Source organism: Cervus canadensis, chromosome Y, assembly GCF_019320065.1.
Source record: "Cervus canadensis isolate Bull #8, Minnesota chromosome Y, ASM1932006v1, whole genome shotgun sequence".
NCBI classification, from domain to species: domain Eukaryota; kingdom Metazoa; phylum Chordata; class Mammalia; order Artiodactyla; family Cervidae; genus Cervus; species Cervus canadensis.
The window spans coordinates 1,873,729-1,890,786 of NC_057420.1; the positions used below are offsets into that span (position 1 = coordinate 1,873,729).

A 17,058-nucleotide genomic window follows, 5' to 3' on the forward strand; every position below is an offset into this window, starting at 1 on the left:
ATTTCCCCCGAGGTTTATCTCCTACATCAGGAAAAGGCCAAATAGATACTCAATCATCCAGAGTGTGACAGGCCTGTGTCAGATACAGTATCCTGAGAAGGTATGCATGGATCCAAAGAGTCTCTGCTGAAAGAAGGTGCTGAATGTGAGGTCAACAAGGGGAGGGGGACTCCCTTCCCATCAGCTCTGTAGTTTACTAACCCATACACATGGAGTCCCACCATAGATGACACTCTGGTAACCCTGTCCAGCCAGGGCACAGAGCTCATGCCTCCCTTGTGCAGAAAGCAGCATTTCCCTGACAAATGTTCCAAGAGGGCTTGATTCCAGCCCAGACCTCAGTGATATGCTACATGCCAAGGCTATCTTTCTGCTGCTGTCTCTATGGTGTAGTAGATTGGCCTACAGCTCAGACATCCCTCCCAGGATACAGAACCCACAATCCATGGACCCCAGTTAAAGGTTGGCCCAGGAGACATCCAAGATGCCCACTTAAAATCAAGGGACCCTGTAAGTGTCTCATAGTGTCAATTTCCTTCAGGACCACCATGACAAAATTCAGAGATTCTGCTCCAGTGTCAAAACACTCTGTCAGTTGTAGACACACCTTTGCCCCTCTGCCCTCCACAGTCAAGATCAACACTCCAGAAAATGGAATAAATTCACGGCAGAACTTCTGGCACATGTAGGGGAATAATAGGCAGGACAACTACACCCTAGTCCCTGGAGCCTGAAAAGCAGCAGAGTCTGAAACATTCCCGGGGCATCCCTGTCTATAACTGTCCCAGGGTCCCAACATGCAAACAGTCCACCATCCTTGCTTCCTCCCTGTTCCCTCCCTCACAGGCAAAATCTGGCAGAGGGACACACAAATATGCTTTCCTCACATTTCTGCACTGTTATGAGGTCTAGAAGTGCCCGGACTGATACGATGCTCACACCCCATCTCCTGGGATACCTGGCATCTCATGCTGAGAGTCTAGCTTAGCCAGTTATTTCTCTCACATGATGCCAATGTGTGCCACACTCAGGGAGGGTGTGTGCTGGCTGATGGGATGATCCTAGGCAGCACTAGCCCAGGAACTTCCCCTATCACCTTCTCACATGTGTGGAAAAAGTCTCTAGGGCAGCAGCCTCTCTGTGCCTCTTCCTGTCAGTCTGTGCCCTTTTCCAAAGGACCTTGGCCTCTTCCAAATCTTAGGTCCTTCCCTAGCCATGTCCATTTAATCTTTTAGTAAAATTATCACCTGGAATTCATATTTGAAATATACAAAATTCCGTGTTTTAGGTAGTAAAATCGGTACAAAGATTTTGGTATATTGGTATATATACAAAATATCCAGATGTCATGTGGGGAATTTAGCACCCAGTTCTTCATATGTAATATACATAATATTCATTACTTCACATAGGAAAACTTGAGCAGAGATTTTCAAATGTGCTATATAGAGTATTTCATGTTTCATGTAGAAAATGGGTGGACAGATTTCAAATTTGAAATATAGAGTATGTACTATTCCAAGTTGGAAAATTGGCACCTGTACTTTCATATGAGAAATTTAGACAGCTTATGTTCTGTGTAGGAATATCTGTTCCCAGATTACTATATGTGAAACATGGAAAATTACATATTTTTATCTTCATTAAGATCTTTGTATATGAAAAATAGAAAGTTTCATACATCAATATAGCAGAAAAATATGCTCTCAAATTATTATCTGTAAAATATGCACAATTCCATATTTCATTTGGGTAATCTGCACACATGAATCATAACTAAACATCATATTTCACATTTGAGAATGTATTCTTAAATTTTAATATATGAATTATTAATTACTTGATAATTAATATAGGATAATGAACGTCCATATTTTCAAATGTTAAGCACAGAGAATTTGATCTATCATGTATGAAAATATGCATGCCTATATTCATAGATGTAACATAAATAATTCAATATTGAATGCAGGAAGATATTTTCCCAGGTTTTCATACAATGTAATTCATATTGCATGCAGGAAAATCTGTGACTCTAGTTTCAAGTGTAAAATATCAAAAATTACTTATTCAATGTGGAAATAATGACACCAATATCTTCCTGTATGAAATATAGAGTATTCCATATTTAAATCAAGGAAATCTGTGCCCAGAATTTTTTTCTGTGAAATATAAAAAATAACCAAATTTCATGTAGGATAATCTGTACCTTGAAATTCATCTGCAAAATGTACAGATTTGGTGTCTCATGGATGAAAATTTGCCCCCAGATTTCCATATATGAACAACATATAATATATACTTCATGTTAGAATTTTTTAATGAATTTATTCATTTATTAATTAAAGGATAATTGCCTTACAAAATTTTGTTGTGTTCCATCAAACTTCAACCTGAAGCAGCTGTAGGTATACATATGTCACAACTTTATTGAAACTCCCTCCCATCTCTTTCCCCATCCCACCCATTTATATTGATGCAGAGCCCCTCTTTGAGTTCCCTGAGGCATACAGAAAGTTCCCATTGGCTATCTCGTTTACATATAGTAATTTAAACTTCCATGCTACTTTCTTCATACATCTCAACCTCTCCCCTCTTCCTTTGAGATCATTAAATAAGAAATGCATGAAGTTTTATACTTCAAGCAGGAAAATGTATGCTCAAATTCTCATAATGTAAAATACACAGAATTTCACATTCATGTAGGAAAAAGTGTGCACATATATCCGTATGGAAAATATCCAAGATTCTATATATCATGAAGAAAAATATACAGGGAGATTATTGAACATGAAACATTAGATTTCATATTTCTTTTTTGTTTGTTTCATTTATCTATATTAGTTGGAGGCTAATTACTTTACAGTATTGTAGATTTCATATTTCATGTACTGAAATCTGCACCCATATATTCACATGTGAAATATACAAAAATCCATAACTCATGGAAAAAATCATCATTCAGGATTTCATACACATGACCCAAGGCATTGAAAGTGAGTGCCCTTGAATATTACAGATGTTCCAGAAGAAAAAGATAGGGGAAGATGTGTCAGGGGCTTGAGGATGGAAGGGACACATGTGTACCTATGGCTCATTAATGTTGATGTATGGCAAAAGCCATCACAAACCAACTCCATCAACAGTCAGACTCTCAGCAGTAGCAAAAAACATATTACAAATTTTCTCCAGGGCACTCCTGGCCCTGAAACCTTGGGCTGGTTCATGAGCTTCAGAGCTTGAGGGAGACTAAAGACTGTGTCCTTCAGAGGCCACAGAGCTCTTGTCATATTCAAGAGCTCTTGCTAGAACCAGTCACTTCACTCCCCAGGCTGGCTCATGGTTCAGAGCTACATACAACCCCTACCATCCTTGAATTAATAGTTGTAGTGATCTACATGGGTCACAGTGTATGGGACCCAGCACCTCATTTGGATAGACAGAGGAGGTTGAGAGCCAGCTGTGTGCTGGACACCTCGTTCCCTCCTTGAAGATGGCTGGGAAGGGTAAGTAGATCTTGGTAACATCAGGAAACAGAGAACTGAGTGTTACTTCTTCTGCTGGGACAGGGCACTGATCAGAAGACTAAGATTGCATGCTGGGCACTAGAGGGCTCCCAAACAGGATAAGCAGCCTGTACAGGAAAGTCCTCCTTCCAACCAGCACCTTGAAGCGTGAAAGTCAAACTTTGGACTTTTCTGTTCAGAATATGGAATGATATTTGTTTCCATCGTTGTTTACAAGAAGGCAGTGACCTGGTCACGGCCCTACATCAAGAACAGAGGATCCAACAGCAAGATGTTTGCTGTCACACCCATCCCCTTGCCTTTCGTATATGTGGTTTTGCTGAAAGCTTTAGGGGAGTTTGGGATATTTAAAGGCATAAGCCACACATATCCTTGCATACAAACCTCTCAACTTTAAAATCCACTCTTTTCATGTTACTTGGCTTGAATATCTTGGGTACATGGGTATTCGTTAAAATGGTATCTTTTCTCTCAATTCTGTGTATGAGAGAATGCCTCATTCAAAACCACATTCTCTCATAAAAGTATGAGAAATTTATCATTTTCTTTAAAAATCAATTTAGCAAAAGCTGATAGCTACCCTATTAACCAATTGAATTTAAGGCAAAATAGTTGTTACAAGTGTTACCATCAGGTCTATTTGAGGACCACTTATTATTTTGAAAATTTGTTACACACTAATTTGCTAGCATACATATTATATATAATATATATATGAAATATAATTTTTTCTTTGCAATATTTTCATAATTTATCATGGGCTTCACATTATGCTTTAATATTTACCAAATAATATAAATGATTTACTTTCTTCATGTCTTTGTGTAATTTTTAATTTTGTTTTCATCTGTATTAACTTTGGAATGACTCACTGTTTCTCTTAACCAGTACTTGCTGGATGGGGAAGACCTGATTAGTGGGGTGAACTCTGGAAGACAAATGAATATATAGCAGTACCAAGTGGAAGGAAGAAAATTAATAACTTGAGATGCAGTCCATCTCATTAAAATATGTATGTAGAAGCCCTAATTCTCTGAATTTTGTATGTAGTCAAAATGTGACTAAGGCATAATCTGTTTCAGACACTATTTGGAAATAGAGCCTCTAAATAGGTAGTTGGGTCAATATGACAAGTCCTTTTTAAGAAAAGGAGATCAAATGAGACAACACAGAGACATTACTATGTGATGATGAAGCCAGATGATAACCCATCATAATCCAAAAGAGGTCTCAGAAGAATATAAAGCTGCAGACTCTTTGATTACATACTTGATTCCCAGAAGTTTGAGAGTACATTTATTGAAGCCACCTGGCATGGGGCACATTGTTATGGCAAACCTAGCAAAGCAATATACCCACTTTCTCATGAAAAGAGCCTTTCAGTCTCAAAAGAGGCCTCCTTTTCTTATCTAGGTTATAATGGAAATGAAACTGGTAAAGAACTCTCTTTCCTGTCAACTGACAATCCTCACAGATTCCTAAAGCTCCCTAAGATTTTTCACTCTTTCTTTAGAGATGCAGCTTCACTAGAACATATTATGATTTCTTGGGTAAAATTCACATAGGAAATATAAGAAGGAAGATAGTTTGCAGAAAGTGGTAGAACAAAAGAAGCACACCATGAAGGCAGCATGAACTTATCAAAAACATACAGTATTCTCCATTGACCCTTCCCAAAGATCTCTTTTGAAATCCATAGGAGGAAAAAGGGTAATGAACAAAACGTTGTTGCCTATTGCTTTAGTGATGTTACAAAGTTGGGATGTCATGGCAACCATGCCTCAATAAGCCATGCCTAAGCAACACACTAGGCTAAAATAGTCATGTGGCCACCTAGGGAAAGCATGACGAGTCCTCCAAACTGTTGGAGTCGCATGGGCCTTCCCCCAAAAAAGTTTTCCAGGTGTATTTTTGACACCATCTCAAGAATGGAAAAATTTATAGTTTATGGGCACCACTCCTATCACTGGTCCTCTGGATTGCTGAGAAGCCCAAGAGACCACCATCTTAGCCTCCAAACTTTATGACTGGGAAAAAAAAAAAAAAGACTACAATCCTGTCCAAACTGAAGGGCTCTGACCCATGGTGATGCACATGGCCCTCAACACCAGGAAGGGTGATTACGACAAGGAAAAATCACAGCTCCAGGCTATGTCACTGTTAACATATTCAGCCATACCAGGGACACATCCCAATTATTGATAGAGTGTAGACTTTACTTCATCTAGCAACTTGAGAAATTGTGCCAAGAAGATCACTCAAACTTTCTTTTTAGTCAAGCCTAACAGACAGACTCTGAACTGCAGCAAAACAGGCTCAACCCACATTCAACTGAGAATATTTGGAATTAACAATGTCAGGTAAAGGACACTGTTGAGGAAATGTAAACCCAAAGCAAAGTCATCTCAAACCATTTTGTACAGTTTCAGAGAGAGAATGTTCATCTTGTAGATAGCCCAGTTGACAGGATTTAAACTGCTAATAACATTCAATTTCACCACAAGGCAGTCCAGATTCCCTCTAAGGAGCTTAAGAAGCTTCATTGAAGGCTGTCTGCAGCCCCTAAATCCCATTCCTCAAATGTATCCATTCAGTCAGCAGAAAGTTCAAACTATGGACAATGGACAGGCTTTGGTGGAAGGTGATGAAGAGTGCAAGAACAAAGAATCTTCCCAGGGCAAGGGACAGGGTCTGCTACAGGTAGGTGGTAAGGTGGAGGGAGATGGTGAGGAGAATGATGGACATATTTCAGAGATAGAATCTGGAAGTTTGGGATTGTGGGGAGTGCTCCAGACCTGGCTATAGGTGTTGGCCATATTTCAAAATATAATAAGCTAATGTGGTCTCTGGCCTCAATGAACTTTCACAATCCTAATGCCTTGACATACTAGATGAGATGAAATGCAGTGCCACTGTACGGAAATATAGGAAATAGTACTGTGGAAGAGTGGTGGGACTTGCAGGAGACTGGCTCCTTCAAGCTTGTTACAACACTTAACATACTTAATAGAGCTGGAGCCAGGACTCTCCAATGTATACACTGTTTTCTTAGGCATATTTAAATTATGAAATCATATGTGGTTATGTATCTGGGGTTTCACTTTGTTTCTTTAGAATATTTCACTACTTATGCAAAAGGAAGATAGCACTAACTTAGAAGTCACATCTTTACATTAGGAATTTTCTATCACTTTTCCAATGCATCAATTGTGCTAAATGATTTCCTGCCACTAAATATGGCCCAATTTTTAGTAATCCTCCTGACATACCAGAGACACTTCAGTAAATATAAGGGAAGATACAATTCAAAGGCACAGATAAATCAAGTCTAATGAGAAATTAAAAAAACAAACAAACAAAAAAACCTGTAAATGGTTCATTTGTCATGGATATCAATAAGGCCCTTTTCCTTCCAGCTAGCTCTAATTAAGTACCTCTCTTAAGTCATACACTGCCTCCAGGTGATGATCTACCTTAATCTCATAGCTAAAGCACACATTTCAACTTCTTACTTAATCTCATGATAGGATTGCATATGTTTTCTATAGACACCCCATTTTGTTTGACAATAGTGATCAGTAGTATAGCACATTTCTTCTGACACCTTCAGGTATGACACTGTGGAGTTTATCCTTTCATCTTCCTAACATCATCTCCTGCTTCCCCTGAGCATCCATGTACGTCCATTAGTGCATCTTATGCAGTTCTTATGAAGACCTTTGTCACCATCCTCAGAACTTCTATCAATCTATTAAAGTATGAAATAAGCAAATATGGTAGAATCCTGGGAAAATTTCACTAATGCACCAGAACTCCTTCGGAAAAGGGGCACATATCCTTCCTGACACATTCTTGGGGAAGGACTAGTAGCTTCATAGAAATGAATGTGAAGATGATTAGTATGCTTGCTAAGGAAAGAATTGAGGAATCCAATTGAATACATAATCTCTTTCACTTGTGACATAATATCAAGCATGGCTGAACTTCAAAGACAGGAAGCAGAACCACAATCACATAGGAGAAAAGTTCTTGGGGTTCTCTACTTCTATGACAGAGCTGATCATGTCATAAAACTGCCTGCTTCTAAGGAAGATAAATATGTGGATATATATATATATGTTAATAAGGAAGAGATATATGGGTGTCTTGAGGGTATAATTTCCTCTCACTTGCAGATTTTTCCATTGCACTCCTTATTGCTCTAGATAAGGGAAAAGTTAAGTTAGGGGTTATTATTCCCAAACAGTAAAAAAAAAAAAAAAAAGAAAAGAAAAAGAAAAATCCTAGTGGACCAGACCACCTAAATCCAAGACAAGATAGAAATCCTTATTTCAGGTAACAGGAAGTAAGTTGCAAAACATGAATGGAGAAAAGGATGACAGCACTCTCCTCAAAGGAGAAGAAGAAACAGCCTGTAGTCTACAAAAGAGGCAAAGAGATCATTTAGAAAAAGTATTAGCCCTTCAGTTTCAACCACAGGAAATCCTATCAGAAAAGATAGAGAAGATTTTTAAATCTGACCAGGAGTTAGATGTTTTTATGCATTATCAGTCTTGTCAAACTCTATACAACCCCAAGGAGCATAGAACACCTGGCTTCTCTGTCCATGGGCTTTTGCAGGCAAGAAAACTGGAGTGGGTTGCCATTTGCTACTACACATTGTTAGATGTGTAGAGCTGAAGAAAAGCATAATCCATGTATTTTCTTGCATGTTTTTCAAGACAAAGCAAACTGTACATGGTCTTTGCTCCAGACTGTCTTGAAATTCAAAAGTTGTGCTTGTGAATGAGGAAAGTTTATAATATTGTGGACTGGGATGAATCAAGAAGAGACAAGTTAAAGAAAAATATAATGATCTTGAAATCTGACCTACTTCACAGAGTTCAGTGAGGTCCATTTTTTTTTAACCATACAACAACAGAAGATCCATTCTTTATTGCCTTCCAACAACTAAAGCAGGAGAAATAGGTAAGTAGATTGCATAGAGTGCAGAGAAAAACATAAATCTCTGTGTAAGACCCTTTTAATTTTCTAGGTATTTCAGTATTTCTGTTGCTGTTTTTTGTTTTGTTTACTTTTTCTTTTTCTGCATCTCATTTCCTGGAAATTTCTAGTAACTCTAATGATGCCCCAGATCCTGTGTTGTCTTGGTGTTTGGAGTAAATGTGCCCATAAGCTAGTGGCTCATGATTCCAGGGTTCCTCAGGATTCCAGGAATAAGTCAACTATTCCACTGGTTATATTAACAAGATATTCTAGAGATTATTGGATATTGGAAAGTCCAAATGGTCACAGAAAGCATTAGCATGCAGAACAAATTGCTGAGCAGGAATTCTTACCATTTAACACCCCTGAACATGGTTTGCAACAAGATCAATAAGAACTAGCAATACTGGTACTCATTATACCTACCCCTAAAGTATACTACAGTATGCTGTTAGAAATATGAAGAAATATGGCAGCTAAAGTCAAGTGGTCCTTAGGGAGAGTCACTAAGAACAAAACTAGTGGAAGTGAATAAATTCCAGTTGAGATTTTTCAAATCCTAAAAACGTGATGCTGCCAAAATTCTGCACTCAATATGCCAGCAAATTTGGAAAACTCAGCAGGGGCCACAGGGCTGGAAAAGATCAAGTTGTCAACATTCTTTGGATTGTTGATAAGGCAAGAGAGTTCCAGAAAAACAACGTATACTTCTGCTATATTGACAATGTCAGAGCTTCTGAATGTGTAGATCACAACAAACTGTGGGAAATTCTTCAAGAGATGGGAATCCCACACCACATGTCCTGCTCCTGAGAAATCTCTATGCATGTCAGGAATAAACAGTTAGAACTAGATGAAAGCTTGTTTGTGAACCATGAAAAGACTCTGGGATTTGTGGCCTCTAGAAGAGAAGAATTCAATCTAGGGCCAGAGATGAGGCTTCATCACTCAGAGCTTTTGTGTAATAGAGTTTCATTAAAGTATAGCAGGGATAGAGAAAGCTTCAGACATAGACATCAGAAGGGGGAAGAAAGAGTACCCCTTGCTAGTGTTAGGAATGGAGTTATATACTCTCCAATTAGTTATTACAATGAATCAAAATAATGTCTGCAGGTTCTAAAGACCTCATGGATCTACTCCCATAATTTACATTTTAAGATAACAGGATTAGCCAGAAGGTTGTCCCCCCCCCCCACCCCACCCCCAGAGACTGTCCTCAAGCAGGATACATTATTGTAATATGATCGTAAGGAATGTAGAGGGGAAAAATATGTCCTTTCCTCCTCCTTGAAAATACTGGACCCCTCTCTCCTTGGGGACCCCTGAAATTCTTATCAACCTGCCTAGGAAATGACTTTCTCCTGGATATGGAACAACAGCCTGGGTCCAAATAGAGAAAGGGGTATATCAAAGTTTGTGTATTGTACCTGGCTTATTTGACTCATATGCAGAGTACATCATGAAAAACCCTGGGATGGATTAAGCACAAGCTGGAATCAAGATTGCTGGGAGAAATATCAGTGACTTCAGATATGCAGATGACACCATCCTTAAGTCAGAATGTGAAGAAGGACTAAAGAGCCTCTTGATGATAGTGAAAAAAGGAGAGTGAAAATTTTGGCTTGAAATTCAGCACTCATGGCATCTGTTCCTATCATTTCATGGAAAATAGTGGGGGAAACAATAGAAACTCTGAAGGACTTTGTTTTTTGTTGGGTTCCAAATTCATTGTAGATGGTGACTGCAGCAATGAAATTAAAAGGCATTTGATGCTTGGAAGAAAACTTATGACCAACTTGGATAGCATATTCGAAAACAGACATTGTGTTGTCAACAAAGTTCCATTCATACAAACCTAAGGTTTTGCAAGTAGCCACGTATGGGTGCATGAGTTGGGCTATAAAGAAAGCTGGACATCAAAGAATTGTTGCTTTTCAACTGTGGTGTGGGAAGAGACTCTTGAGAGTCCCTTGTTCTGCAAGGAGATCTAACTAGTTCATCCTAAAGAGATCAGCCAAGAATATTCATTAGAAGGACTGATGCTGAAGCTGAAACTCCAATACTTTGTCCACCTGATGCGAAGAACTGACTCATTTAAATATACCCTGAGGCTGGCAATTATTGAGGGCAGGAGGAGAAGCAGATGACAGAGGATTATACTCATATTATACTCATCACTGACTCGATGGACATGAGTTTGAGTAAACTCTGTGTACTGGTGAACAGGGAGGCCTGGTGTGTGGCAGTCCCATGCAGTCTTAAAGTGTAGGAGACAACCGAAGGACCGAACTAACTGCTTGGTATAGGTGAAGGAAGAGAGTTTTAGAGCTGGCTTAAAACCAAATATGAACAAGTCAAGCAGGGGCTGATTGGAGTCAAATTCCAGCGATGTAAAGTTGTAGAAAATAAAAACATACTGTATCATGTTGCTAGAAATGTGAGGAATGTTGCCTGCTGATGCTGTATTTCAAGGATGGCTCCAATTTGCTTCCTTACTAGGTTCTATCACCTACTCCATCATTTATCCTATCCCTACAAGAAATATTCTCGGGGGAGGGGTGGCGGAGTAAATACCAATTGTTTGCTGCCCTGAAGCTAGAGCTACTGTTATATCCAGCAGTAGGGAATAGGCCAAGTCTCAGCCCTTTCTACTTTTACTGCTAATTCCAGACACGTTGCAAACAAGGCATTTCAAGACTCTAAAGCAGATAGGGTCCTGAAGGTTTGTTTACTAATAACTTTACTCCACAGAGGAGACACCAGAAACTATCATAACTCCACTTAAAGTTTCTGATAGCTTTCACTACATATGTGTTATGATTTTTTTCATTTATTTTTATTAGTTGGAGGCTAATTACTTTACAATATTGCAGTGGGTTTTGTCATATATTGACATGAATCAGCCATGGAGTTACATGTATTCCCCATCCCAATCCCCTCTCCCACCTCCCTCTCCACCTGATTCCTCTGGGTCTTCCCAGTGTACCAGGCCCGAGCCCTTGTCTCATGCATCCCACTTGGGCTGGTGATCTGTTTCACTATAGATGATATACATGCTGTTCTCTCGAAACATCCCACCCTCGCCTTCTCCCACAGAGTCCAAAAGTCTGTTCTGTACATCTGTGTCTCTTTTTCTGTTTTGCATATAGGGTTATCATTACCATCTTTCTAAATTCCATATATATGTGTTAGTATGCTGTAATGTTCTTTGTCTTTCTGGCTTACTTCACTCTGTATAATGGGCTCCAGTTTCATTCATCTCATTAGAACTTATTCAAATGAATTCTTTTTAATGGCTGAGTAATATTTCATGGTGTATATGTACCACAGCTTCCTTATCCATTCATCTGCTGATGGGCATCTAGGTTGCCTCCGTGTCCTGGCTATTAAAAACAGTGCTGCGATGAACATTGGGGTGCACGTGTCTCTTTCAGATCTGGTTTCCTCAGTATATATGCCCAGAAGTGGTATTGCTGGGTCATATGGCAGTTCTATTTCCAGTTTTTTTTAAGAAATCTCCACACTGTTCTCCATAGTGGCTGTACTAGTTTGCATTCCCACCAACAGTGTAAGAGTGTTCCCTTTTCTCCACACCCTCTACAAGCATTTATTGCTTGTAGACTTTTGGATAGCAGCCATCCTGACTGGCATGTAATGGTACCTCATTGTGGTTTTGATTTGCATTTCTCTGATAATGAGTGATGTTGAGCATCTTTTCATGTGTTTGTTAGCCATCTGTATGTCTTCTTTGGAGAAATGTCTGTTAAGTCCTTTGGTCCATTTTTTGATTGGGTCATTTATTGTGTTATGATATTTTAAATCTGTCCTCCCAACCTACTACACATGTCCACACATAAACTATTATTTGGGTATCCTTAAATTCGATGTCTTATTCTTTCCCTATTCTGTGTGTTGACAGTGTTCTTCATTTTTCCTGAGTTGTCCTTCCCTTATTTCCCAATGTCTCCCGCCAAAGCCTAATCATTATTTAAATGCCTAACTCAAATGTATTTTCATCTTCAGAAATGTCTAGATGCTAAAACAAATGTATCAGTATCTATAGTCTGTCTGTGTCTCTGAATTCATGTGTATCACACATATGCATTACAATCATGTTCCACTATCTTTTCTGTATAGATTAAGGCTTAAAATAATATGAAGCACTTCTGCATATTTATTTATATCACCTTGAATTTCCAGACATATTTAAACATAGATTGACACTTACGATGACTAGCCATAGATAGGGTCACAAAGCCGACCAGTATCTATAAATGACTCATCATTAATGTATTCATCAAAAGATCTATCTCTAGAATATTAGGATCTTGGTATAATATAAGAAAGTTGTTCCACATCTGATGACAATGATAATAGGGGCTTACCCATAGTATCAGTTTGGTCAGTGTAGTCCCATATCCAGACTTAGGGAAATGCAAGCCTACTAGTTGCTTGAGAGATGGCTACAATTTCCTCAGGTGGACATATCTGAGGAAACTTCCTAGGAATAACATTCTGGACTTACACAAGCACCTTCCCTTATAAGTCTATTACTTCATATATATATATGTGTGTATATATATATACACATATATATATAGAATATTGAGTTAGATTAGCAGTTGCCAAACTCAAATATTTAATCTTTTACCCTCAGATGACAATGAATACAACAGATAAAATTTAAGCTGTACCAGTTGAATTATAGAATGAATGTGGGCCTGCAAAGCTGTGTCTTCTGATTATTATGTCTTCTTCAAGCTTCATAATCAATACATCTACCTGGAGCCTCTAGTTCTTTAATATTGAGATATTTTCTTCACCATGCACTTGGCTGTTTTGCTCCTTAGAAGCCTTCCTGAACCTATGTATCTAATTCTGTCCAATGCCCTTTGTAATAGGGCATGCATTTTGAGAAGGTTGACCTTACTGCCTGGACTAGTTGTATCAGCCATTAAGGAACCCTTCAATAGGGCAATTGGGCCCAGGACTTTGGACTTTGAGCAAGGTGGTTAGTCAGTGAAGTACCTGATATCCTCACTGTTATTGAATTATATGGATCAGACGGTAAACTAACTGCCTGTAATGTGCGAGACCTGGGTTCAACCCCTGGGTCCAGAAGAGGCCCTGAAGAAGGAAATGGCTATCTGCTCCCGCATTCTAGCCTGGAAGATTCCATGGACAGAGGATCCAGGTGGGCTACATTCATGTGATAGCAAAGACTTGGACACCATTGAACAACTAACCCTTTCCTACTCTGGTAGGTAATATGTAGGGTGAATTTCTTCATGGAAAATTCTAATGGTCCAAAGGTAAGAGGTAACCTCTGATTCAGGCATAGAGTAAGAAAGAACTGATGCTGCTGCTAAGTCACGTCAGTCGTGTCCGAATCTGTGCGGCCCCACAGATGGCAGCCCACCAGGCTCCTCTGTCCCTGGGATTCTCCAGGCGAGAATACTGGAGTGGGTTGCTGCTTCCCTCTCCATAAGTAGGAAGAGCAATACTCAAAATGTGATCCAGTGTGCCCTCTGGGGAGACTGAACTAGAATATACTTCTTTTGTTGTACACCAACCAGGACCCTTTCATTAGACATCCTTCAACTCTAAAAGTTATGACTACTGGTAATGAAAAATTTACCTATTCTGAAAAATTGCCTTTGATCACATGAACGTCTCCTCATGTGAGAGGTGAAGATCCCATTACCGTTCATAAAATTTTGAGTGACATGGAAGCAAATGACTTAATACAAACAGAGATAAATTGTGGTGCAGTCTAGTTTCTGATTGAGATTAGGTTTTGTTTTCCCTCTGCTATGCCTTGTTTCCCTCATTTCATGTCTCTTGCAAATCCTCACAATTAAGTCCCATGAATAGCTATCATAGGCCCTACTTTAAGGGATCCTGATGAAAACATTCCCACACAGAACAGCAACAACCTTTCCCCATGAAAAGGCAAGTGAAAGATACTCAAACTCTAGCTTCAGCTTCTGTAAAAAAGACATGTCTCCACTTGCTGCTATTTACTGTTTCTTATAGAGACCTCTGAGATATAGTTTTTCATTCTTTATGCACTTTTGCCACATAAGTCATTGAAAAATATATTCTTCTTAGAACTTTATGGTATCTGTTACTTGATCTTTGGGTAGCCATCCAAAATTGGTGCTTTTAACTTGTAAGTAATATAATGCTTTTATGGAGTGATAGGATCTTAATAATATCTCTTCACGTTCAGCTTTTTTTTTTTTTTAAGGTTAATAAGGTTAAATATTTTTTCTACTGATTCCAGTATTTAGGTTACTTTTTGTTTGTTTGTTTGTTTGTTTTCCAAGTACAGACCTCTACTCTTAAAGACAGGTGAGTAAAATGAGAAGCAAAAATAGACACGTGTTGTGATTATTTATTCCAATCAGAGAACACAATGCATCAAATCACACCAGACAGATCAGTTGAAAATAGTAGTCTAAGAACTATCTGCAAAATCAGAAAAAAAAAAAAAAAAAACTTTATGAGCAATTTAAAATAAGATCTCATAGGCACTACAGAAAAATAATAATCAAAGGAAGCAGGAGAATGGCATATGCACACACAGTTGAGATTGAGAAGAACAGAGCACGGTCTGAAACTTCAGTGTGACTGAAGAAGGTAGAGTTAAAGGAACAGTGTGAAGATTGATAATAATGGAGAATTCACAGTTCTCATAGGCTATTCTCAAAATTTTGCTTTCTATCACACATTTAGCTGGTGAGGGACAGATTTCTCTGGCTGTAGCGAGTTAGTGAGTGTCTGTAGAAGACAACTGGATGCTAGAAAATGGTTAAGAGACCCCTGAGTCATGCACAGTTGAGAAATCACTTAAATTTTGGGACAAGTGAGTGACAATAAAGACATCATGTGGATGAATGTAAGCATAATAAGGGTTAAATGCAGCATAACTGAGAGATGGAGAGGATGAGGTGGGACAGAAAGGGAAGTAGCCAAGCATAAACGCAAGTGTCAATCATGGAAGGCAAAAAATTGTTGTTGTTCTTCAGTTAGCAAGTCATTTCCTATGCTATGGCAACCCATGAATGGTAGCCTGACAAACTTGCCTTCACGATCTCCCAGAATTTGTTCAGATTCATGTCCTTCAGTTAGTGATGTTATATAACCATCTCATTATCTGCTACTGACTTCTTTTACCTTCAATCGTTGCCAGCATTGGAGCATTTTCAAATAAGTCAGCTCTTTGTATCCATGTGGTCAAAGGAAGAACAAACACTGAAAGTTAACTAAATTTTCCAAGGAGAGGTCTTGAAACTGTAGCCTATAGAGGCAGAAAACATTTTCACAAAAGTCAACACTCATTTATGATAAAACTTGTGCGGGAATTGGGAACAGAGGGAAACTTTTTAACCTAATAAAGGCCACATATGGATAAATCCACTGCAAACATGATTCTCAATGTTGAAGAACTGAAATCATGACCAGTAGGTACTGAACAAGACAAAATTGCTCTCTCTCACCATTTTTATTCAACATAGAGTTAGGACTTCCACTACAGCATTCAGAAAATAAGAAAAACAAAATTGGAAACAAACAAGAAAAGAAGTTGTAAAACTGTCACTGCTTGCAGATGATATGATAGTATGCCCAGGTAAGCCAAAGATACCACCAGAAAACCACTTCACCTAATCAATGGGTTTAGGAAAGCTGGCAGATACAAAGTTAAGATACACAATTCTCTTCATTCCTATACACTGAGAACAAAATTCAAAAATAGAAATGAAAGAAACATCCCCATTTACTATTTCAGCAAGAAGAGTAAAAGTATTGAGAACAAACCTACCTAGACATGGAGAAGAATTGTATACAGAAAAGAATAAGATATGAAAGAAACAAATCAAAGGTGACACAAAGAAATGTAGACATTACCATTCTCTTTGACTGGAAAAAAAAATCAATATTGTGAAAATGGCTTAATAGAAAAAACCATCTTACACATTCAATGCAAATCCTATCAAATTAACAATGACATTTTTTCAAAGTAGGTTAAAAAATACAACTTATATGACAGCATAAAATACCTTAAATTGTCATGCAATATTAGAAAGAAAAACAAATCCAGAGTAATGTTTTCTGACTTCAGTCTATACAATAAAGTACTAGCAATCCACACAGAATGAAACTGTCCCAAAAGCAGGAATATAGGCCAATGGAACTGATTGAAAACCTGACAAATTCTCTTGCCCAAATGTTCACCTAACCCATGAAAAAGGAAGCAACAATATCCAATGGAGAAAAGATAATCTCTTTTATATGTGATGCTGGAAAATCTGGACAACTAAAGATAAAGAATAAAATTAGGACATGTCCTTGCTGTTGTTCAATGTTCAAGTTGTCTCTGACTGTTGTGATGCAAAGGACTGCAGCAGGCAAGCCTCCCTATGCAGCACCATCTCCTGGAGTTTGTCCAAGTTCATTTCCATTGTATCTGTGATACAATCGAACAGTCATCCTTGTCGCACCCTTCACCTCCTGCCTTCAGAATTTCCCATGATCGGGGTCT

General features: G+C 38.5%; 1 long non-coding RNA gene across 1 annotated transcript in view; it reads right to left on the bottom strand.

The window, feature by feature from the left end:
- LOC122436428 overlaps positions 1-15,695 on the bottom strand; it is a 19,951-nt gene extending 4,256 nt beyond the window's left edge. Inside the window, exons 1-2 of the long non-coding RNA XR_006268010.1 lie at positions 15,608-15,695; positions 14,982-14,984 (exon numbers count right to left, since the gene is read on the bottom strand). This is a non-coding gene — a long non-coding RNA (uncharacterized LOC122436428). The remainder of the gene's footprint in view (positions 1-14,981; positions 14,985-15,607) is intronic.
- Between the last annotated feature and the right edge of the window lie 1,363 nt (positions 15,696-17,058).